This window comes from Lynx canadensis, chromosome C2 (assembly GCF_007474595.2).
Source record: "Lynx canadensis isolate LIC74 chromosome C2, mLynCan4.pri.v2, whole genome shotgun sequence".
Classification (NCBI taxonomy): Eukaryota; Metazoa; Chordata; class Mammalia; order Carnivora; family Felidae; genus Lynx; species Lynx canadensis.
This window is the reverse complement of record NC_044311.2, coordinates 151,671,816-151,696,510: the sequence shown is the minus strand read 5'-3', so window position 1 is coordinate 151,696,510 and position 24,695 is coordinate 151,671,816. Positions and strand designations below refer to the sequence as shown.

Genomic DNA, 24,695 nt, shown 5'->3' with positions numbered 1-24,695 from the left:
AGCACTTTCCGTAAAATGACCACAACTGCTGGTGGAGGAAGGAGTGGTAAGAGGGTGGGAGGGCTTTTTAAAAATGTGTTTTCCTTAAGCTTCCAGAATCACAACATTCAACCTAGTCTATTCCTGCAAACCCCCAACGATTTATGCGTTGATTTAACTCGGTGAAGACCCGCCAGCTCCGTTATTTGATGAGCATTTCTGGGATACGGATGACCCCGGTCTGGTTAAAGTCTTCTAATTTGCAACCTTTAGGGGAAACTTGCCGTGTTACCTCTGGGTGGCTCCTCACATGCTCATCGATTACATTTGCAGCTAGAAAAGAAGGAAAACTGCTCAAAACAAAAACCAAAACAAAAACAAGCCAAAAAAGCCCCGGGAAGGAAGAGCGGAGGAGGGAGCCCTGCGTGAGGTAAGTGCTGACTTGCACGGCCAGCGTCCTGATACTTTCCACCAGCGGCTGGTGTTTGAATTGAACACGAGTGGTGGCCGCATTTGACTCTCTCCTTTGGATCCTTAGGACAAGTTTAAGTCGAGAGAATCCGTCACCTCAGGCTATGGCTGTTGGTTACACAGGTGTGTAAACATTTACAAAGACAGGACCCATAGGGTAAGATCTGGGATGGCAGTCGACTGTGCATGAGTGTGAGCGGGGTTCTGAGGTTTCAAAGAAAGGACTTGACAAATCCTTTGTCATTTTCTTTTTTTTCAAAACGCTTCCTTTAGGTAAAACACACACACACACACACACACGAAACAAAACAAAGATTAAACTATTTTCCGCTCGGAAGAAATAAACCCACGCACGTGTGAATCGAGCGGGGCACACGATTCGGGTCTTGGACTCTGTCCAGCTGAACATCGCGTTGTGGGGTCAGTTTCCCGACCCGCGGCGAGGGGGGTCAAGAAACACCACCTCGGACGGCAGGTTCTCATATCCTCCAGGCGACGCCACGCGGAAGTGCAGGCAGGAGATACAACAGCGGTTTCACGGGAGCAGCGTGGAAATTCCACACCGAGTGACACTGCTCAGCTGAGAGCAGCGGGAACTCACAGGAAATCACACACGGGTTCTAAGGCAGACGCCTTCCCCCGCCGGGTTGTGAACAGGGTTCCTAATGTGTCCGAAGCCAGAATTGTTTACCTACCGTGGAAAACTTACGTAACTTTCTCCCTCTCTCTCCCTCTCTCTCTCTCTCATGAGGATAGGTAACAGATTTTAAACTATTCCGGTGAGGTTTCGCCTTACGGCAGCCCACCCTGACTTCTCCCCGGACAAAGGAAGCCCACGGCCAGAGAACGACCCAAGAACTATCTCAACCCTGCAAATCAGTACCAAACCCGCTCCGACAGACACCGTGAGAGAAAACACTAGCAAGGAGAAGCCGGAGTCATTCCGTCCCTCCACCTAGATCACTTACACCCACAGCAAACAAGACCACATCTGGATATGGTTTCCCAGGCAGGAATAAAGGGCTTTTTTTTTTTCTTTTTGCCCCATCATTAAGTAAAAACCCGCTTTCCACATGCAAACGGCACTTGTAAATCACCCCCAGATAAGCTAGGAAGTTTTGAATGATTTAAGTGAGTTTTAAGAGACTCACCAACCCCCTTCATTGCCTTGGAGTAAAGTTTTCCAGAAAACCCTGCAGCCGGCTGAGGGCTCCGGTATTGACCGAGGCGCGTACCTCTTACCTGCAGGGATGCCCCGGGCTCCTGGCTAGAAGGCAGGCGGTGACCTGGCAAAGAAATGGTCCTGGTGATACAGGTCGCCTTGGGAAAGATCGGTGTTTGGGTTGGTTCTCTCAGAGTGAAGAAAAGTCTCTCGCTGCTCGCTGTCAGTCAAAAACTAGTTGGTACAAGTTTCAGGAGGATTTACCTGAAGGAACTGAAGAGAGGAGGAAAGAGATTGGGAGAGATTGAGCGGAGGGAGGAGGGACCTGGAGGGAGGAGGGCGGGGGGGGGGTGGGGGGGAGGGAGAGAGAGGGAGAGAGAGAGAGGGAGAGGGAGAGAGGGCTCCATGATGTCAGCAGTGTGCCTTAAGGAAACCTACAGACCAGCAAAACATTCTAGTGGACACCAGCCCTGAGGTCCCTGAACACCTGTAGGAGAGAAAGCTGATGTCCTTTCCAAGAAAAGGGCCATTTAGCCGTTGAGGAAACTCGGGCCACTCAAAGCCTGTTTTTAGGCCCTTTTGCCTGAATAAACCATAAATAAATAACCAGCCGCTCTCTTCTAGCCAGCTCCCCTATACCTCCTGTTCCCTCCTCCTCACCCTGTCCCCACTGCAGCTGAATGTTAACAGAAACTCCTGCCTCTTGGGAAAAGCAGAGGGAACCTGTACCGATGACTCACATGGTGACTATATACATAAAAGCAAAATATCACCGAGAAAAACTGTGTGCTTTCCGCTCGATCCCCTTACGGCCATGTTGATTTTTCCTACAGCCTCTGTGTTCTCTGATCAGCATAAAGAAGTTGGACGGATATGGGTAAAATCGGGTTCTTCTGGGTCGCGGAAGCTGGGGTTGAGGTTCCCTGTTGGAATCTGGCTTCCGGCGTTTGTGTGCAGAGTCTGGCGCCTTTAAGACTTCCGTCCTCGAAGCAGAAGGCTAAGGGGGAAGCCTCAGTCTCTGGAAATGGAGGCAGAGTTTGTTTCTGGGGCACAGCGGTAAGTCCGCCCTCTACCAAGCCATTTCTTGCGGCCATGACCCATCCAGGGGAGGCCCGTCCGAGGCCTGTGCGGGTCTCCAGGCGCCCCGTGGCCAGAGTGCACAGGGGCCCCGGCAAACTCCGAGGCGATGACTTTCCCACAGGCGCCTGCCCCAGTGAGACCTCCTGCATGGGCCCAAAGGCAAGGCCAAGGGAAGCGAAGGCCGTCTGTCACAAAGGCGACGACGGCACCCTCACACCCACCCTGTGCAGGCACCTCGGAGGGCTCAGGGCTCTGCGGCTGCTTTATGCTGAGTGACTTGTTGGAAGCAAATGATACGTCCCCTCCCCTGATTTTTGGGGTCCGCGCTGCTGTGCATTATCCCCTCGGCTGCACGCTGGGCACCGCTGTGGCTTTCCAGGCGGCCGGAACTCAATGGGGGCAGGAAGGGGTGAGGGGTTATTCTCCTTTTTAAGGGGGGATGTCTGAAAGTCCCTATTTTGTCCCACCCCCTCCCTTGACTCCAAGGACTGGCGTAAATCATTCCCTTTTTTCCGGTTCCCCAGGGGGAACAGTGCACCCTTCCCTTTTGCCCTTCTCCTTCCCGGGAAGCAAGGGCTTCCTCTTCTGCCCACGAGAGTATGGTGGCCCCTCCGAGAAGATGCTGGGCTCCCCGGGGGCTCAGGGCTTGAGAGGATGAAGACAACACGGAAGGTGCAGACACCTTCCAGCTGGTGATCTTACTCCAGATCGTAGAATCAGACGGACACCATAGGAGGCTCGTAAGGAAGCCCCATATAAAACAGGTAGGGGCACCTGGGTGGCTCAGTCAGTTGAACGTCCGACTTCAGCTCGGGTCATGATCTCACGGTTCGTGGGTTCGAGCCCTGCATTGGGCTCTGTGCTGACAGCTCAGAGCCTGGAGCCTGCTTCCGATTCTGTGTCTCTCTCTCTCTGTCCCTCCCCTGCTCATGCTCTCTCTCTCTCTCTCTCTCTTTCTCTCTCTCAAATAAACATTAAAAAATTAAAAAAAATACAACAGGTAAACACAGAGGTGGAGAATAACAAGAAAGGGGAAACCCAACTTCAAGGTCTGTCTATATCCTACCTCAGGTGATGGGCACAGGCTGCCCTACCAGCCCAGAAGGTTCTCCATCAGATCTGCATTTACCCAATTGACCCCATTCAGGACTCAGCCCAATGGCACCTGCTCGGGGGGGCTGGGCCCCTCATCTCATGGGACCCCAACCCAACTCGCTTCCTAGGTCTCCCTTTTACTCTGCATGTCCCTGAGCACTGCCTGAATTGTGCTGGTTCTTTATCGTTTCTCGCTGGTTTCATTTAGACTCAACCGCACCAGTCTTGTTCGCTGCGTGCCCCTGGCACATCGGAGTCCCTAAAATAATCAATTGTCATGTAGATTTGTAAACGGACACTACAGTTTGTTACAATTGAAATTTAATTATTTTCTTACTTTTTGATGAATATTTCCAGTCTCTGCTTTAATTAATAAACTAACATTTGAATACTCGTTCTCAACTTATTCTCAGGATCTTTCAGGGATGTTATCAATTTGATACTCAGGCTAAAAAGGCACGATTAGTTGCATTGAAGGGCGAGGGAGCCAGAGAGGTTAAGTGATTTGCTCAGAATCATAGAGCTGGAAGGGGGTCAGAGGTGAGGCTCAAAACAGTTCTCTCTCTCAGCCCATGCATTTTTCATTAGGCTACATTTTTCTCAAATTAGTCTATGGTGGGCATACATATGCATGTGTCGATTCCTTTGAATATACTACATGAATATGTAGTCATACACTACATGAATGATAATCACAGCCTAGTATTCCGGCTTTCGTTCTTGCAGGGCCATACAAAGTAGAGCTCATGTTCATTCATGACACACTCTTAAACGTGATGAAAGAAGAAAATGAGCTCAAAATAGTGTGAATACATGAAATAATTTAGAGGTTAAGACAATTAGGTGCTGAGGTTGTAGGTAAACAAAAGGTGGCGAGGCATTAAAAATGCAAGGCAAAGTGTGGAGAGGTGAGTAGGAAAGTTCTAGAAAAGTATCTATATGAGATTTCGGTCCCACGGGGACAGACTTTCCTTAGCATGTTTTGATAACCGAATGAGCTAATTATTTCGGATGCTAAGTGAGAAAACCAGGGTAAATTATTAATCTTGACCGAAAACATTTTGTGTCACCCAATCTCTCTCCTATCCAGTGAATGAAATCTGCTTTACAAGCCACTTCTAGAGAGGAGGGTCTGGAATCTACGATCAGATTTCTTCAAAACACATAGCATATCATCTTATAATTGAAGAGGGTTAATGTTATTAGTCTATTAGCTTAAAATAAAAAATAAACATGAATGAGTATTCAGTAAATCTTTCTTTCTCCCTTCTTTCCTTCCTTCCTTCCTTCCTTCCTTCCTTCCTTCCCTCCCTCCCTCCTTCCCTTGCTCCCTCCTTCCTTCCTTCCTGATTAATTGAAAGCAAGACTCTTACATGTGTCAAATTTGAATAGAGTACACATCTAAAGTCTACATTTTTATCCAAAGTTCTAAAATGATGTCTTAAAACTGGACAGAAAAGCTCACAAGACCTAGGCCTTTCAGGAGAGCCACTTCCCAAGAATAATTTCCAAAAAAAAGAAAATGCTGTCATGCTTCCAATTCTCATCTTGGCTTAAATGGAGACATAAAAAAACCTTCATTCTCTCAAACACCTTAAGTGTTTTAAGAGGAAAAAAGTACATTTTTACCTTTGAGCAGATCTATTTAAGTTGCTTCAGATATGGGACTGTTGATGGAGTGTTAGGTCAGTGTTATGTTAAAACTTCCTGGAAGCTGCCTATGACCCCACAGCTCCAAGCCCCTGCACAGGCTCAGCAGGATGTGGCCGGGTGCCTCATTTGCTCCCACAGCTCCTGTCCCGGAGGCCTGTAGAGCACTCCTCCTGCCCCCGAATGTAGGTGAGCCGTGGGGAATGAAGAATGTCCGTTTCAATCCTCACAAGACTCTGCAGACCAGAGCTGGGGCGCTGCTTGCCTGTGACCTTGTCAATGGGAGGCTTGCCCCAGGAAGCCACAGAGCTGAACTCGTCTGGGAGTGGCTTTCTAGAAGCAGGTGTTGCAACAAGGATGCACTTGAGATTTATTCAAGTGCTCCTGGAATCGCTCTGACGGAGAGAAAGGGAGGCAGGCAGGGGAGGGATGAAGTTAAGGAAGGGGACAATTTTAGGCTCAGGCCTGAATCTGGAGAGGGTTCTGGAGTGAAAGTAGCATCGTAGAGAAGGGATCTGGACTTTCCTGCTCTTGCCCCGGCCACTATCACTAAGAGAAGGGCTGGCGGGACATCCAACCTCCCCGGTGCTCTGGCTTTCTGCCTCTGCCAGGAAGTGGCCAAGGGTGGCCTTAAGGAGGTGGTGGACGGGGATGAAATATTCACACTGAGAAGCAGGGAAGGAGGTCCGAGGGGATCTGGGAAGGCCACCAGGGGCATGGGCTCATCCTGTGAATGCTGGAAGTGATCCCTTCCACTGGTACAGGCCCCCCCCTTACGGTGGACCCTCACCCCCTCAGCATCCGTCACCCCCCTCCTCTGCTACATCAATTTCCCAATCAAAATAAAATTGGGGATGTCAGCACTAAGATTTGGAATTTCCCTTCAGACACACATGGTCAGTTCCTCAAAGTGCCAGGCAGATCCCAGCAGGGCCTAGCACCAATGGAACACTTTGCTATTGAGGCCGTGTCAATTTAATTTGATTAATAACTGAACTGGGTGTCTTCTCTTTGCTGGGTGACAACGACCCCACGGTCCCAGGCCTGGAGGAGAGTGCAAGATCGGGAAGTAGCTGACTATAAACTGGGTGATAAATGCTACATGACCAAAATATTCTAGAAGCCCATAGGAAGGGCAATGGACTGTGCCCTGGGAGTTTGAAGGTAGGCTTCCAGAGGAGGGGACGGTCGAGTTCAACTGGTAAGTTTTTCATAGACAGGGATACTGAAGGGCTGTAGGCATTATAGAAAAAATAAATAGAACAAATGATGGTGAACATGGGAAGAGCCAAGCGATCTCACCTGTGGGGCAACTCGCCAAGGTGGCTCTAACCTGAGCCTTACGGGATCTTGTTTTGATGGCAAGAATCACAAAAACAAAAATGGATCCAGCTATAGAACCATTAAGGGTATTTCATTAAGTACGAAAGTATATAGGTCACACTGGCCTTAGCATGAACCTCAAGAGCCTGAAAGGTGCCCTTCTGTTAGTAACACCAGAAGAACATAGAGGCTGGGGCGCCTGGGTGGCTCCATTGGTTAAGCATCTGACTTCAGCTCAGGTCATGATCTCTCAATTCATGAGTTTGAGCCCCACATCGGGCTCTGTGCTGACCGCGCAGAGCCTGCTTGGGATTCTCTCTCTCTCCCTCTCTGCCCTTCCCCCACTTCCTCTCTCTCAAAATAAATAAACTTAAAAAAAAATAAAGGCCACATTTTTATTTATTAATGTTTACATTTTATGAATATTAACTTTGTAACGAAGAGATCAAAGCTCATATTTGTTCTCTATCATTTCTGCCTTCCATTTAGACATTCCAGTCACCAAGCAGAAGTGAGCTTGCCCCAAACCCCCAAGAACGCCATTTTGTCAGGGCATCTCGCCAGCTCTCCAAGCCATCCCGTTCATGTAAACACCTCATCTCCCACTTTTGCCGTCCTGCCTCTCCCACCGGACATCTCTCCCTGGAGTGGCTCTGAGGGAGAGGGAATCACTTACTGATGGTTATGTCCCAGAAAGGAAGCAAGGAGAAGAATCAGCAAGGCTTAGTCACAGCTCGAGGGAGCCTACAGGTCATTCTGTCCAGTTTCTTGATATTTTGAGTTAGACTCCAAAGACCGGGGAGTTTCCTTCACAGTGTCCACAGAGCCTGAAACCCAGGATCTACACCAACATCCCACTGTAGCTTCTCATACCCTGAGCTGTACTATGTTAGTCCTTACTTTTACACATGTTTGTACCCATATAATTTATTCGAATGGCAGAAACCCATGTCAAAGCTCGAATTGGTGTAAAAAGAGCTGTGGGTCTCAGTGTGAGGCTGTCAGGACACGAGGACAAGCTATTGGACTCATTCTCTCCCCAGATTTGCCTGATGGGCTTGGAGCTTGAAGCTGATAAAGTGTTAATAGAACAATAAGAATAATTTCTCCAAAGGCTCAAGCCTTCGGAGGAGGCTCTCCCAGTGGATACTACACCAGATCAGCCTAGAAATAAAATGGCGTCCCCAGGCATCGAACTCAATGTGGAAGCAGGCACCAGCCCGCATCCCCAGAGCTCGCCCCTCGCTTTTGGAGTTTCAGTGACTGATCGTTGACAATACGTTCAACATCTCTGTAGACTACAGGGGTCTCTCAGAACAGTATCGTGTTGCCTTTCAAGGATTGTGACCAGTTCTAGCGTTCTCTCTCTCTTTGTTCCTCCTTCCCATAACATGGCGTATGGTCCAAACAAGATCCCTGTTGCATTAACTTCTTGCCGCCAGCTTGCCTCAACCCAGAACTCACAAGCCACTCCATTTTTTTTTTTCTTGATTGAGGTTGAGACCGATGGGGAAACAGATAAATACATGTTTGGGCCTCTTCTGTTGAAAACAATCATGATCAAACACGCCAAGTTTGAGGGCATCATTTAGGGTGAGGAGTGTGGCTGTTTTGTGTTCCATGAAGGACCTGAGAGAATTTTCGAAATTATCAACAGCAGCAAATTCTGAAAAGGAGCTAAACAAGCCAACTACTCAAGGCCTAGGGGCTACCAACTGAAAGAGTAGGTAAGGTGAAGTAACGGTATTTCTATAAACCTAATAGAAAAGCTGGCCTCATAGGTAAGCTCGCCCAACTTTTGTCACAAGGCCAGTTACACCTGAACACTGTGAAGGATGATCCCTTGCACAGAACGGGTGAACGGCCCTCACTGAATTACTTACAAGGTCATCTGTTCTTGAACTTGATTTCATCTATTGGTTTTTAAAATTTTTTTTTTTCAACGCTTATTTATTTTGGGGACAGAGAGAGACAGAGCATGAACGGGGGAGGGGCAGAGAGAGAGGCAGACACAGAATCGGAAACAGGCTCCAGGCTCTGAGCCATCAGCCCAGAGCCCGACGCGGGGCTCGAACTCCCGGACCGCGAGATCGTGACCTGGCTGAAGTCGGACGCCCAACCGACTGCGCCACCCAGGCGCCCCTCATCTATTGGTTTTTAAACCATCCCATAGGACACAGCCCCTGGACTAGTAAATCATGTGCCCTGTTCAGAAAAAGGGGCACCTGGGTAGTTCATTTGGTTAAGTGTATGACTCTTAGTTTCGACTCACGTCAAGATCTCACAGTTTGTGAGTTCGAGCCTCACGTCGAGCTCTGCACTGCCAATGAGGAGCCTGTTTGGGATTCTCTCTCCCCCCCCCCTCTCTCTCTCTCTCACACACACACACTCAGAATAAATTTACAAAATTATAATGGGATGGCACAGAGATTACCCCAAAATTCAAAAGTTTCTTAACAGCAATGAACCTCCGAGTTATTCCTCTGGAGGGTAAGGAACCATCTTCTGGTTTTCCCATGATTCTCCCTGTTTTGACCCTGGCAGTCTCGTGTCCCAGAAAATCCCTTAGATCTTTGTAGTCAACTGCTAAATTTTCAAAACTTAATTTGGAAATAAAAGTGTTAGCATAGGCATGCTATCCTGATTTTTTAGCACCAAACAGACCTTTGCTAGGGCATTTGTATGATACAATTTTGTCAAGTGGGAAAATGTATGCTTAAAAAGTTAGACACAGAAATGATCACCACTCTTCGTGGGGGGTGGACACCTTCCTTTAAACCTCTGCTGGAGCTAGTTGTTGATTCCAGGTCCCCACCTGCAGCACGGCTCGAGTGTCGGTGACGTACGAAGCACCACTGACGTGAACCCAATGGTGATCCAGTTTCCCCTTGCCTTTTTCAAGTCGGACTTTGTTGCTTTAGCTAGTGTTGGTGCCACCTTATATCTCATGTTAAATACGCACAATTTGTTTCCTGTTCACCTGACATCCACTCTTACTAGGTGAATGGTGGCGAGTCCCATCAATGAAAGGTAGATGGTATTGTCTGTTTTTCAGTGTTGACAGTGTGGGCTGGGAAGCAGGAAAGCAACATCCACAGGGTAGAGTTCCCATTTCCAGGTCATTGCAACCAATGGGATGCCACCTTCCTTTCAGAGCCCGGCCATATCACTGATCCCGGCAACGTGTTACAGGCATCGACTCACATCTTCTGTTGCCATCTTACTGTTTAATCTTGAACCAGCTGTATAGGTAATAGGCTAGGCCAGACAGTGAACTATCGGTGGCCACGGACCCTATCTCTACCAGATGGACAAATGCAGTATTTTGCACCCAGTAGACTGAGTCTGTGTTGGAGAATCCAAGATTTACATTTAGAATATTTAAAATAGAGTCGTACAGAAAATGGTATTATCACCCTGAATAATTTCAGTGATCACTTGGGGAAGACAAAAGCAGTGAATATTTTAGTGTTTGCTCCTTGGTTAGTGATAAAAAGTCACCAAGTCGGAGTGCCTGGGTGGTTCAGTCAGTGGAGCGTCCGACTCTTGATTTTGGCTCAGGTCATGATCCCAGGGTTGCGGGACTGAGTCCCACATTGGGCTCTATGCTGAGCGTTATGCCTGCTTGGGATTCTCTCTCCCTGTTTCTCCTTCCTTCTCTCTCTCTCTCTCTTTCTTCTCTCTCTCTCTCTCTCTGCCTCTGACTCTCTCCCCTCCTTGCATACTTACGCTCTAAAATAAAATAAAATAAAATAAATCACCAACTCAATGGGGCATCTTTCTTTTTAGGCTGGAAATATCAAAGGGCAAGCAAGGTGTGTGACTCCATCTGGTGATGTGGACCTTCATCAGCACATCGCATCAAACGGTCCCCTCCCTCCCTACGGGCCTCGTTTGTTCTGACACTTGTTGCCCTGAGGTTTTGGTTCCTGAACATACACAGAGCCTCTTGTCCACTTCTCCCAAGTTCAGCCCCTGGCCTCTGGCACAGCCCACTGGGGGCGCATTGCATGTTTTCCGGCTCTTTTTATTTCGATTTACCAGTTATTGAAATGATTAGGCTGTAACTCTTTCTTTTGTAGCATCCTGAATCGCTTCCCTATGAGCCCATATAGCTCCTATCTCCGACAGCCACACGGAAGAATGTCATAAAACATCCTGATTCTCCATCAGTACCCCTATTTCTACAGGACGTAAATGCACCTAGGACTCATTTCAGACATTTATTATTAGCAAAATTGGGTAAACAACTGGGGTTTTTGCTTTTGGATCTTTCCCATTGCGGGATTGTGCCTGTGGCCAAATATTCTAGCTATTGTGGAAAAACTGAGTGATGCAATTTGGCTAAATTGTGCAAAGTGAAAGATCCCAGCCAAGTTGTCATAAACTCTAAAGGACTTCACACCGAAGACAGAGCAGGAGTGCAGAAAGAGGGTACCAGGCACTCTTAAAATATCAGCCGTAAACCCCTTCTGTTCCTTGTCAACCTAAGGCAGAGGGTCCACACTGCTTAGGGAAACACTGCCTTGCGCCAATCTACCCAAAGGTACACACATGTGTCAAACGAAAAATGGGCTCAAGGGGAAGACTGTCCATGGCCACTCTCGTCCTCGCACGGCATTTCCCCTTATCAAGGGCACTTGTAGACGCTGCCGAGTCATCAGCAGGGCAAAGAGATGATAAAGAATGCCAGTAAAAGGAGGCCTTTTTCTTTCTTTGTTCTCCTTGACGATCCAGCCCGAATAAGAGGATCTGGAGAATTCCGAGGCAAGCTTGGGCTCCTGAAAGCCAGGCTGTGCCTCCTTCAACTCCCTCGGTGGCTGACAGCACGTAGCCAGGCTGGAAACGGCGTGACTGGATTGGCTTTACTCCCCCACTAAGAAATATCCCTCGGGTTACTCCCCCTTTGTGTATTTATTTTTGGCCACGTGCTGGAGGACATTTTCTTTTTTTTTTTTCTTTTTTTCCTTATTATTATTTTTAATTTCTTTCATATTTATTTATTTTTTTTTTTAGAGAGAGAGACAGACAGAGTGCAAGCAGGGGAGGGGCAGAGAGAGGGGGAGACACAGAATGAATCCGAAGCAGGCTCCAGGTTCCGAGCTGTCAGCACAGAGCCCGACGCGGGGCTCGAACCCACGAGCTGTGAGATCGTGACCTGAGCCAAAGTTGGACGCTTAACCTACTGAGCCACCCAGGTGCCCCAACGTTTTCTATCTCCATCATCTGTTGTGTCCCAACTGCTTTGGTTCACCACTGTGGTCACCCCCGTCCGGAGCGAGCGTTGACTAACAACTTGTAAGTTGTCACCCTACTCCCATTGTCGAATTTCTGCTGATCACTGAACACTTGCCTTCGCTCACTTCCCTTCTGAAATCTGTGTGTACTTACTAGGCGGCGGTGATTCCAAAGGCACGGCATTACGGTTTATCAGTCAATAAATAGCCCTTATCCCCCAGTGGAGCATGTGCACCAACAGGAACCCTCGGGTTATCAGCTTAGACTCGCAGCGATCTCTTGGGCAAACAGCGTCATGTTTTGCTTTTCAAATTGTTTAATGGTATATCTTATCTCACCCGTCAGCTCTCGCTCCGTAGTGTGGAGACCAACAGAGAAAAAAAAAAAAAAATGAACCCAAAATGTAATCCTTGCCTCGGAATGCTGAACTGTGATATGATTTCTTTCTGGCAAAACAGTATGCTGGAACGGGGACGGGGCGGGGGGGGGGGGGGGGGAACGTATAGGTTTAGTCTCAGACAGGCATGGAGTTGATTCTAGAATGTACTGACTGCATGACCGGGGGGAAGTTCACTGAATCCTCTGAGCTGGTTTGTGCACTAGTGAACTAAAGGAAGGAAATTTATCTCCCGGGTTCTCGCGCAGTTTAGACGAGGGCGAGGGATGTGTCTGGTTCCACGAGCGCTCTGTCAGGGGACCCCGGCGAGCAGGGTTCCGTGGGGAAGGGGGCTGGTGCCAAGACACTCTTCCTGCCCATGGCGCTCGGCCACTGTGACAGGACACTCGCTTGTTTTGCCTGAACCCACACCCCCCACTAATGATCCCATGCAAAGCCCTGTTCTAATACCTAGATGCTCTTTTCGTCTGTGTTTGCAATGAATTGTGGGACAGCTCAACTGTGGGAGACTTGGATTCCTCCAAGATCTGCTGTTTTTACCGGTCCTTACGCAGAGACCGTGAGCAGGCCTAAAATATCTCCAATGATTTCATTCCCCAGAAGTCCTGCTTCTTCTTCCAAGGACGGCAACATAGGTCTAAGGGCTTCCGAGGGTTTTCTGAGTATCGCTCTATTTTTTTCTTTATCGAAAACCACTTGGGTAGTCAAAGAGTTCAGATTGCTTGAATAAATAGGACCTAATTAGCTCGTTCCTAGGAAACGAGTTTGATCGTGCCAGTTTTCCTGAAGTGCCTTGCATTGCAGTGATAAGCTAGAAGGTTTATACCACTGAGTTAAGCATTATTTCTTGACTTTTATGGGACATTAGCATTCCCAGAAATCAAGCTTGACAATCTATCTCCAATCTTGGTGATAGAACCTAAAACAATATTTGACGTTGCACAAACACCCCTCCGGTTTCTTGTTTGCTACTGATGTGTTGACTCTGCCTGATACTGAATCAAATACAGATACAACTAACTTGGTGATGTGTGCGAACAGAGATACGGGGTGGAGTGCGCTGATGGTTCACGGTTCCTGGTGAGGCAACGCGCTCCTACCAGCGGTAAGTATACAGTGAAAACCTGGGGGTGTGGAAACCACTTGGGCGGGGTCAGCAGGGGCCAAATGTGGAAGCAGCGACTCTGGTCAGTTCACTGCGTCCCAGAGATGGAATTTCAGTTAAGAGGGAAGCCTGCATCAACAAGGTCCCGTCTGGTTTTGTTAGGGGAGCGGCGAGGAGTGGAAAGCTTGTCTACAGTGGTACATGAAAAACTGTGTGTGTGTGTGTGTGTGTGTGTGTGTTCCTGGTGCACACGGGGAAGCCTGGGGGGAAACCGGCACGGGATGAAACACGCAGGGGAGACGCAGGGGCCGACTTTGCTATGTGCAAACAGGGTCGTTGGACCTTGAGTTTTGAAAATTGTTTTCTGCTTTTTAGGTTTGTTTTCTGAGGACCTGTAATGAACAAATGTCAGGATGCCCAATGCCAGATAGTGATGTTATGTTTATTTTTTAAAAAGGGGCACCTCAGGGCACCTGGGTGGCTCAGTCGGTTAAGCGTCCGACTTCAGCTCAGGTCATCTCAAGGTACGTGGGTTCGAGCCCCGCGTCGGCCTCTGTGCTGACAGCTCAGAGCCTGGAGCCTGCTTCGGATTCTGTGTCTCCCTCTCTCTCTGCCCCGCCCCCACTCATGGTCTATCTCTCTCTGTGTCTCAAAAATAAATAAAACATTTTTAAAAAATGGGGGGGGCACTTGGGTGGCTCAGTCGGTTGAGGGTCCGACTCTTGATTTCAGCTCAGGTCATGATCTCACGGTCTTGGAATCAAACCCTGTGTCAGGCTCTGTAATGACAGCACAGAGCCTGCTTGGGTTTCTCTCTCTCACCCTCTCTCTCTCTGCCCCTCCCCCACTCTCTCTAAATAAATAAACATTAAAAAAACTCATTTACTTAAAAGAAAAACTCTGTCACCAACCTGACAACAGTGATACCATCTGTCTACCTGGAGGCTAAGTGTGGAGTGGCCTTGGGAGCTTTGGGGGACAGGGTAACAGGCATTTCTTTTCATTCCAGGGCTTTATTAAATCTATCATGTGTCTATCTGCCCATCCATCCACCCACCTGTCCTTCATTTTCTGACTTTCGGGTGGAACTTTCCGTTTTTCTTTGAATTGAAGGTCAGGATAGCCTCCCATTTAAAATGTCTCCTGTCAGGAAGACGAGGTTCAAGTTTGGTTCTCAAACATGCATTTATACTATCGTGAAGAGCAAGTTCTAGAAATTTTGTGGAGTAGGACTGGTTCTACCAGTCTGATAGACAACTAGGTAAATACTTGGCCCTTACACACACACACACACACACACACACACACCCCATATTGACCAGGTAGCCAATATTGTGGTCACAAGGTAGGGCGACATGAAACATAATTTACCTCCTAAAGATTATGTTAGAACTCTACTTGCTTTGTGGTATATTTCTACTTGTTTTTTTTTTTTTAATTGAAATCAAGCACTGGAGATGTTCATACTTTGCCTAAATGATTAACACTCATTTCAACCAAGATTATAGAAACACTCCCTTCAGGTTACTATACGTCATCTCTTAACCTCCAGCAGATAGTAGGGAATATGGAAATATCCTCATCCCTCACATGAGTTTCTGTGCATTCAAAGAAAATCAAAGGCTGCCCTGGAATTTTTATTTTTGGCTTGTATTCTGCAGAAAGTTTCCTCCAAACGTTTGTCCTCATTGTATGCCGACAGTAACCAATACCCTTGGATCTGATTGTACTTGGCAACATAAGAAAACTTTAGTGAGCTCACTGCTCAAGAAAAATCAAGAGTTTCTTCATGGGCTTGAGTCTTATTCTTGAACCATTACACCTTGAGAAAAGAAATTGAGACTCTGGCCCAGACACACCATTCATTTTGGTTTTAATGATAAAAACCATCATTGGTTGAAGTCTTACCATGGAGCAGGAATTTGATTTAGGTGTTTTATATCCACTGCCTTGTTTAATTATTATTATCTATCAAGTTATTTATTCTAATAGTGCACTTACTATCATATTAACAAATCAGGGGTGCCTGGGCGGCTCAGTCGGTTAAGCATCTGTCTCTTGGTTTTGGCTCAGGTCATGATCTCACAGTTCGTGAGTTCAAGCTCTGTGTCAGGTTCCGTGCTGATGGTGCAGAACCTGCTTAGGATTCTCTCTCTCCCTCTCTCTCTGCCTCCCCCCCCTGCAAACAAATCTTTGAGATAAGGATTATTCTTTCCACTTTATAGATGAGAAAACTAAGCTTTATAGATGAGAAAACTAAGCTTTCCACTTTATAGATGAGAAAACTAAGCTTTAGGTTAAGTCACGTGCCCAAGACCAAAGAGCTAGTAATTTGAGGCACAGAGATTCAAACCCAGGTCTCACTTCAAAGCTCACACTCTGAATCACTGTATTTTACAACCACCCATGTGGGTCACCTCGGGGTTAACTGAGCTGCAGTAACAGGTCACACCATGAGGAACAGAAATGGCCAAAACTGAACACATGACATCAGACTGGAGTCCCGTTTGATTTCTAGTTGTAGACATCCTTCATCTTTTAAGTTTTATTTTCTTTATTTTTTATGGTTTATTTTTGAGACAGAAACAGACAGCCAGACAGACAGAGCACCAGCGGGGACGGGGCAGAGAGAGAGGGAGATGCAGAATCCGAAGCAGGCTCCAGGCTCCGAGCCATCAGCACAGAGCCCGACGCGGGGCTCAAACCCACCGACCCGGAGATCATGACCTCAGCTGAAGTCAGATGCTTAACCTACTGAGCCACCCAGGTGCCCCTATTTACTTATCTTTTAAGTTTATTTATTTACTTTGTGAGAGAGAGAGAGAGGGAGAGAGAGAGAATCCCAAACAGGCTTTACGCTATCAGTGCAGAAACCAACATGGGGTTCAAACTCACGAACGGTGAGATCATGACCTGAGCTGAAATCAAGAGGCAGGCTCTTAACCAACTTGAGCTACCCAGATGCCCCCTCCTTCATCTTTGGAAAAGAATATATAAGTGGAATCATTTACAAGGTGACCTCACAGCCTAGTTTCAGATGAGGAGGATCTCAAGGGAGGGACCGGTGGGGAGACTGGTAACCTTTAGTAACTTCCTTCCGATAGTGTTTTCAGCACTGTGACAGTAATGAAGTGAAATGCTGTTCCCCAACCCCAACTACACATTAGAATCACCCAGAGAAACTTTGTAAACAGCCAAGGGATTGTGATTTAGTTATCTGGGGTGAGGCCAGGACGTCAACATTGTGTTTCCCATCCTGAGATGATGGGTTTGAAACCAAGGCTGAGAACCCCTTCCGTGGCCCCAGAGAGGGCTGGCTGTACCTTTCCCCATCCTGAAAAGAGCATCTTGGACCCACCGTGTCCATGCGGTCATCTGCCTTCGGTTGTGTCCACGGCGCCTGGTTGGCCCTTTGCTCTGTTCCCAGTCCAGCCCTCTGGTGACTTCGACGACCTCTTCTTAAGAAGAAAAGAGGCTGTTCTCAGTCTGGAGTACCTACTGGTTCCCATTAGCTCTGCAGACTAAATACCCTAAAGGTTACAAGACAAATCCCCACTGTCTCATTAGCCACCGGTGCCATTGTCCCCAGGGCCTGGGATAAGACACAGCTTTTCCAGGAGTCAAAAGAAAAAGTTCCCTCTCTCCCACTTCCCGAGGTCATTTTGAACTCTGGGTTGTGTGAGAATGAGGTGGAACCAGAGATAAAGATTTTTTTTTGGCTGGGCTTAGATCTCTTTAGAGGGGGCACTTGGAGACCCGGGGGCCTGGGGAGTCAAAAGTTCTACAGACCATCTCCAATCTGTTCCAGATCAGACAGAGGCAAAGTGGAAGGCACAGCTATGCAGAGGGGTTTTGGTAACCACCAGACGAGGAAAGGCAGTGGTCCACGGTCAATTCCTAGGGCTCGGTTCCGTTTGGGTTTCTGTACCAAGCCTGGAACGTCAACGCATCTCTGCTTTCCTGGCATTTTTAGGGTCGCAACTAAGGGACCAAAGCCCATCCCTTTGTCCTCCCTTGTGTACAATTTGTATATGGGAATTAGCTGTTGTTAGACCCAGGGAGAATGAAGGAGGTACAGTCTGGTGTATATTACATATTGATCCCTCCTCAAAACACATCTAATCTGGTACAGTCCTCTCTTTCTCTCACCCGGAGTCTGGTGGGTGAGAAACCAGTTTGACCACAAAGAGCTTAGTGAGCCAGCGCTAGGAGCTTTGTCTCAGGTTCAGTTTGTGTCAACAGGATAGTCACAAAAATGAGGTATTATTTAAAAGAAAAAGGAAGAAAAAAAAAGAAGGCAGTGCCTCGGTACGTTTCTTAAGTGGGTCAAGTTTCATACCTTCTGAAAAGGGAATAAAGAAGGACTCAAGCTTGGGAGTCACTGAGCAAGTCTTTATTCAAGTAACAAATGAATAACACTAGAAATGCAAATGAAAATGATCTCACATAGTTTACGTCCAATTCAACACGAGAGAACCAAACAGTTCACTTTAGGAATGGTTATTTTATGGTAAGAATAGTCTAGCACAGGAGAAAGCAAACTATAGCCCAAAGGTCAAATGCGGCCCACAACCTGTTTTTATAAATAAAGATTTATTGCAACGCAGCCATGCCCATTTGTGTACGAGATTGTTTATGGCTACTTTCATGCTAAAACGGTGGTGTGACAGGATTGTGACAAGGAAGTATGGCTCGCAAAATGCGTAATGTTTACTGTCTGGTCTTTTTGAGAAAAAAAGAAATTGCCGATCCTCGATTCGGCAGATCAGACAGTATGAAGTGTATCGTTCGAAACAGACTTCCTGGCCACAAAAAGTACAGGAAGTCTCCAGAAATAAAGGGGTTCTTTCCAATAAGGAATTATCGAGCTCCAAGCGCAAAGTTTGTCCTGGGAATATAAGAGAATGAAAAGATGCTCACTTTATAACCCTGCCCTTCAGAAGATTACAGCCCAGTAGAAAAAGTCAGAAAGAAGATAAATACTCCCCAAACGTTGTGGCTTGAAAACCCATTCAAAATCTTAACTTCCGAAAAATCTAGCCCAAGTCTCACTGATGGCGCAGACAAGGGCAAGAGGCGTTCAGTGCTTCGGAATTAGACGTAAGCTATGTCCCATCTTTTAGCCACATTTCCATTGTTGGCCATTTGTCACTTAAATAAAGACTTGCTCGGTGACTCTCAGGCTTGGGTCCTTCTCTCTTTCTAGACCGTGCTGAGGTCACAGCGCCGGGTGGAGAGGCAGGGAGTCGAACCTCCACCATTTGTTTCCTCCTTGTACACCACACCATTTGGCTTGACAACTTTGTTTATTTGACATTCACCAGGTTGAACCAAGTGCGATGGGTCAGGCGCCTTCCTACCAGCTAGGAAGACAGCGGTAAACAGAGCAGACCCTCCGCGCAGTCCCACTTTCTTTCCTCTTCACCATCAGCTTCTAAGTAAACATACAAAAGCCTCATTCGTCGGGAGGTAAAGAAGACAAGGAGGGCAGTCATGGGGGTCATGGGGGTCATGGGAGTCATGACGGGGGTCGTGGGGGTCATGGGGGTCAGTGAGGTGGCCGGGAAGCCGGGCATGTGCCACTGAAGAGGCTCGTCTGGCGCTGAGATGGGGGGAATCGGCCGAGCAGGTCGAGTCCTAGAGGGGAGGCCGGAGAAGGGAGGGTTTGGGGGTGTGCGGGGGAGCAAGGGTGCCAGTGCGGTAGGCGAGGCGTGGGGCAGGCTGGGGAGGAAACCTTGCAGAGCTTGCGGGCATGGTAAGAATTTGAAACAAAGCTCCTTGGACATCGATAACAAATATTGCACGGGCCTCCGTTTTTAAACTCCTTGTCCTGGGTGTTTGTTCGGTTTGGCTCAAAGGGCGCATGTTCGCGTGCGTATGTGTGCGTGCGTGTGTTTGCAGGGCCGGGATCTTTTCTGCGTGGAGACCCGCGTGAAACCCTGGTGCTCGGGCATCCCCAGAGCGCTGTCGGTGGGGCAGAAATAAGCAGCAGAGAAGCAGCAGAGGGAACGGCATGTATCTAGAAGCAACTTTGGGTCGATCCGGGAAGCTCATAACCACAGTAGGCCCGGCTCCCTGACTATGTTTTCTGTTTGGGTAAAGAACCAAGAAAGAGCATGAAAAATGCACCATTTGGGTCTTGCCTGAACAAAACAAGATGACCTGGGAGCACCGCGTCAGGTAGAGGTGCCCAGAGCCCAGGGAGGGAGGCAGCCACGACGGCCGGTACTCTTGCATCTGTTGAGGATAATCCCTCCCTGGACAGAAGAAAGCGGTTTTGGGGTGCCTGGGGGGCTCAGTTAAGTGTCCGACTTCGGCTCAGGTCATGATCTCACAGTCCGTGAGCTCGAGCCCCGCGTCGGGCTCTGCGCTGACAGCTCGGAACCTGGAGCCTGCTTGGGATTCTGGGTCTCCCTCTCTCTCTGCCCCTCCCCCACTTGTTCTCTCTCTCTCTCTCTCTCTCTCTCATAAAGAAATAAATTTTTTTTTAATTAAAAAAGAAAGAAAGAAAAGAGCAAGTCATTCTTGAAAAGTTTAGGCTAAAAAAACCCTAGGATAATCCACGGAGGGTGAAAATCTCATATCGCTTTGCCCAGATTGACTTAGGTAGTTGCCTCAACGGCCCACATTGTCATGAATTTGCTGTTTGTAGCACAGAGTCTGGATCTGGAGAGCGAGTGCCTTTGTACATGTTAGAAATGCCGGTGGGTCACCCCCATCCTTGCCGTTTGCCAGGGACAGGGAGGTGACCGGCTGGCCTCGCCACAGAGGCTGTAGGTTCCTGGGGTCCACCGGTGACCTGAGCTCCCGTACCCCAGCCTTCGATGAGACACCCGGCACGAAGGCGGTGCCCCAGCGCACAGGAAGGTGACCTAGCTGCCTTGCGCTTAGGGAAACTGCAGACCTGAAAATTCTCAGCAAGAAAAACATGTCTCACCAAAACGCAAACCAGTCACTTGGCATCCAGTCTCTGACGCAGGGCTCCCCGACCGGCAGGAAAACCACAGTAAAGTACTGATTAGGCTGTTAGAACACATTCCACGGGCTGTCCAAGGCTATTTTTATTTTACAATAAGGTACAATATGTTCCATGATGCTGTCTCTCCCGGCTTTTTTTTTTTTTTTTATTATTATTATATTTGCATCCTCATCGAATCCAGTAAATCACAGAGAGTCTTTCAATGATTTGAACAAATTAGCAATTTGGGGGTGTGTTTATTCGATTCAACAGCAATAATAATGCCCACGTGCCACTTTTATTGTGAGTAATACACTGATGGCTGGTACCACCTGTTGACCACAGAAGCCTTTCATGGGAGGTGGGCCTTTCTAGAAACTAAGCCCCAGGAGGGGCGCCTGGGTGGCTCAGTCAGTTGGGCGTCTGACTTCGGCTCAGGTCATGATCTCACGGTTTGTGAGTTCGAGCCCCGAGTCGGGCTCTGGGCTGACAGCTTGGAGCCTAAAGCCTGCTTTGGATTCTGTCTCTCTCTCTCTCTCTCTCTCCTCTCTTTCTCTAAAAATAAATAAACATTAAAAAAAATAAATCTTTTTCTTTTCTTTTAAGAGAAGTCAATTGTGAAAGCAATGTCTGGTTAAGTGCTATTTGGTCAAGAAATGTACTCACTCCTTGTCATATTCCAAGAACTTTACCCCTAAGAAAGCAAATGTTCCTGTTTTCACTTAGACTCCATAAAAATTAGCATTGTTTTGGAAGAAGGAATAGGCCCCTGTAACATAATGGATATTCAACAACCCAGATGCATTGGGGGAACGACTTCCCACCCGCCTCTGAAAGGAAAACAGACAACCGGTGTAAGATTACTGGCAAAGCCCAGACCACGCATCAAGACTCACACTCAAGAAAAACTTCCTTGCTAATGCTTAACTTGTTATCATAACCGCGGTTGATTTTTCAGAACTTCCTAGCGACTTTTTAACCGTTTTCAATCGGGAAAACTGGACAGAGTGCCTCCAGTCCAGCCATCGGGCTCTCTGAAGACGGTCTCGTCTCGATGACCTTTGAGAACTCCCCGTTGTTTTAACTTGTTGCCCACTTTGGAAAGTCTAGAGGCCACAAGAGGTTGACCATCCGCAGTGCCGTGGTGGGAGTCTACATTTCTTGATGGTCGTCAAAAAAGAGGGCGGGAAACAGCCATCACTGCGATAAAGTGTATTTTACTACAGTGGTCCCTGGAGCTACAAGGGTGAGGGGAGGTAGAAACGACCAGTAAACCCGAGGGCTGCATCTAGTTGTTCATAACGAGCAGAAAGACTAGGGAATGGACCCCAGAACTCGAAGCCCCGCAAGGGGGTGGCAGTTAAATCGGTGCCTGTATGTGCAAATTTGCACCTCATAGGAAAGCATATGTAAACCGAGACTCTTGTTCTAACGCTTCAGTGTCAATTTTGCTGACAAGATCAGGAGACGGGAGCCAAACTCCTGCATGAAATGATACAGTCGTGGCAAAAATGTCCTTTTTCTGCTGTCGGGCCATCACAGCAAAGCAGATGCGCAGGATGTTTGCTGTTCCCATTTCAAGGTGAGGTGAGAAGCCGGGGATGCTCCTGTGCCCTGGGCGGAGGTGCTGGTCTTTCCCTCGTGACTCTAATTTGTATTTTGAGATAAAGTTGGAGGAGCTGATGGTTTTTTTTTTTTCCCCTATCTTTGGTTTGCTCATGAGCCTGCCAAGATCTCGCACATCTATGCAGTACCTCGTCCATTGTTGAACTGCTATTTTTTATTTAGCTTTTATAGGGTACCAAAAAATGTGGCTGGAGTTAAGTACCTTTTCTACTTTTCCAGCTACAGTGGAAATTATTTTTGTTTGAAGCTCTTCAAAAGAAGAAAGGCGGGGCCGGTTGGGGGGGGGCGGGGGGCACTTTAAAATGAATCAGGACCCAGAAGAGGTTTTTCAGAACTGTGTTCAGATTCCCTGACAAGGGAGTCCTGTGAGTTGCCCATGGGTTCTCTGGGGAAGCAGGATAAGTGCCCTAGGTGGCTATTAAATTTGGTGTATTTTCTGGCTTGGCTCTGTGACCTTGGGCCGTTCAGATAGCAATCTCGTGGGAACTGAGGATTGGTTACAAATATCAAAGTTGTAATGTAAATGTGACATCAAAGAGATTTCTGGTTGAATTCTTAGCGGCAAGTGTGAACATGCCTCCAGGAACATCTGGCTCCTTGAAGTATTGAAAATGCGCAAAAAAAAAAGTAAATAAAAACGAGTTCTGAATCCTTCTCCATCCATCCATGCCATGTGGATAGACCTTCTCTTCCTCTTGTATCAGCAAGCCGGGCACCATAGCTTCTATGGTTCAGTGGGAAATGGCTTATTTCTGCAAGTTCACCTCCATCCAGAAACACCCTAGATGTCCATTGTCACGGCTGCCAACCTACTGGTAGGATTTGAACTTACAGACCTTCCCAAGGGACCTGCCTTCCAATTGCAGGGTTGTCTTTAACGAGGGAGTGAGCTCTGAGTCCAAAAATGCTTTGTAACGGAAGGACAGGTAAAGAGATTTAGAGAGCCCAAGGGAGAAACGTTCTTCTCCTACACTTTTGTTTTTCCATGCCAAACCCTGGACAATACAGTATTGGAAAATACTTTTATCTAATTATTCTATTTTTGTCCTCTTGTCCTTGCACTGGGAAAAATTTCTTCCTTTTATGAATAATCTTTCAGAGGACTTCTCCCTCAGGTTTAAAGAATTACAGCCTTCGACCTGGAAGTCAGAATTAGACTGATTTTTAAATAATGTGCGTTCGTTTTGTCTTTGCGATTAACAACAAGAGGTGTCGCCGTGATCGAGCTTTAAGACGCCTGCATTCGCATGCTTGTGTTTATATCGAGCACACACTGTGGGTCCTGCTCTGGCCCAAAGGGTGGCTGCTAGCCCCTTCTCGGAGTCGCCTTGTTGATCCTCTGAGCCCTGGGAAAGCTCACATTGCTACAGTTCGCTGGACCCGGTCACCTGCCCAAAATGAGCAGAGCGTCTGAACGCCACTGATCTTGATGGACAGCCAAGATCACTTTTCACGTCCAAATGAGGAACACCAGGAGGGACTATTGCAATAGTTGCTGAGTGAGGACAGTACGAAGGAAGAGGCTGGGACTTGCCTAACTCACCAGCATGAACTCTTTCTGCGCGAACAGTCAGGCCTCCTCGGTGGCAGTTAAACCCTACACTTCTCAGCCGCTTAGGAGAGATAAGCAGGAGACTACAAGACGGTGTGATTGAGTCTGACTCCATTTCTGATCTCTGCTTGTAAGCCCCACCTCCCTCCCTCTTTTGCCCCACATCTAGGAAGCTGAGAACCAAGCCTGGGTGCTCCTTCCTTTGCCGGTGGTGGAAAGTTTCGACCCCACAAGCTCCGACCCATATGTAGCAACCCTCCCCCTGGTCTCCTCTCCTACTCTCAATAAAGTACAAGGCAGGCTCCTTTCTCTGCTGTCTTAAGATATTTGGGGATCATCTTGGGATGATCCGCCCTGCTCACCCCATAAAGCCTCACTATATCGGTAGCAAACCTTTCCATGCCCTCTGGATGGATGCAATTATGGTATTATCAGCATCAACACCTAAACTCAATTTTGGGCAAGGGGTCCCCCACCTCTGGAAGACATCTTCACAAGAGCACAAGAGTTTACTTAACTGGCTGTGTCAATGTCACCCTTCACCTTTTCCCTATTCCTGCTGGTGGCATAACAGCCGGCCCCCTTGCGGTGTGGAGACTCAACCCTGTACTGAGTAGAAAGAAAGAGGGAACCTGGGTCCCTGCGACGTTGTGAGTTACCCCCACCCCCAATCCCTACACCACCTGTTTCTGGGTCTCTCGAGGCTTGAAAAACAAGCCGAATTTATTCCGCTGCTTCTAGCTCAAGACAGTTCCAAGTATAGAACTGTGACTGAGTTGTGTCTTGACCTCATAAGTAGAATTTAGTGCCAGGATGTGAACAGGTGAACATCAAAATACTTGAGACACGCCTAGGACTAAGTCACTCTCAGTGCAGTGTCCCTGCAACTAAGAGAAGTCCCTGGATATTTTCTGGGCCAGACTCCTTTGGGGAGAAGCGAGCCTACATAAGTTCCCAGACAGAGCCTGCTTTCACAGCTGGAAAATGGTCTGGAGATTGGTCTCCAGTAGAATTTGGAGAGAGGTTCAGAACCAAGCGTTCTGGGTGGGGAGCCACGCA

At 47.7% G+C, this 24,695-nt stretch overlaps 1 protein-coding gene and 1 long non-coding RNA gene across 6 annotated transcripts in view; one reads left to right on the top strand and one right to left on the bottom strand.

The window, feature by feature from the left end:
- Positions 1–24,695, bottom strand: part of KCNJ15 (potassium inwardly rectifying channel subfamily J member 15) — a 77,184-nt gene that overhangs the window by 42,839 nt on the left and 9,650 nt on the right. For 3 of the 5 annotated variants that reach the window (XR_003971853.1, XR_003971856.1, XM_032594787.1), the window contains exons 2-3: positions 16,859–16,958; positions 1,693–1,885 (exon numbers count right to left, since the gene is read on the bottom strand). The exons of the other annotated variants lie outside the window; for them this stretch is intronic. The gene's annotated coding sequence lies outside the window, so the exon portion shown is untranslated. The remainder of the gene's footprint in view (positions 1–1,692; positions 1,886–16,858; positions 16,959–24,695) is intronic. 5 annotated transcript variants of the gene reach the window in all.
- LOC115523848 lies at positions 656–23,504 on the top strand. Its single transcript, XR_003971857.1, has 3 exons — positions 656–1,784; positions 20,497–20,506; positions 23,492–23,504. It is a non-coding gene; the product is annotated as an uncharacterized LOC115523848 (long non-coding RNA).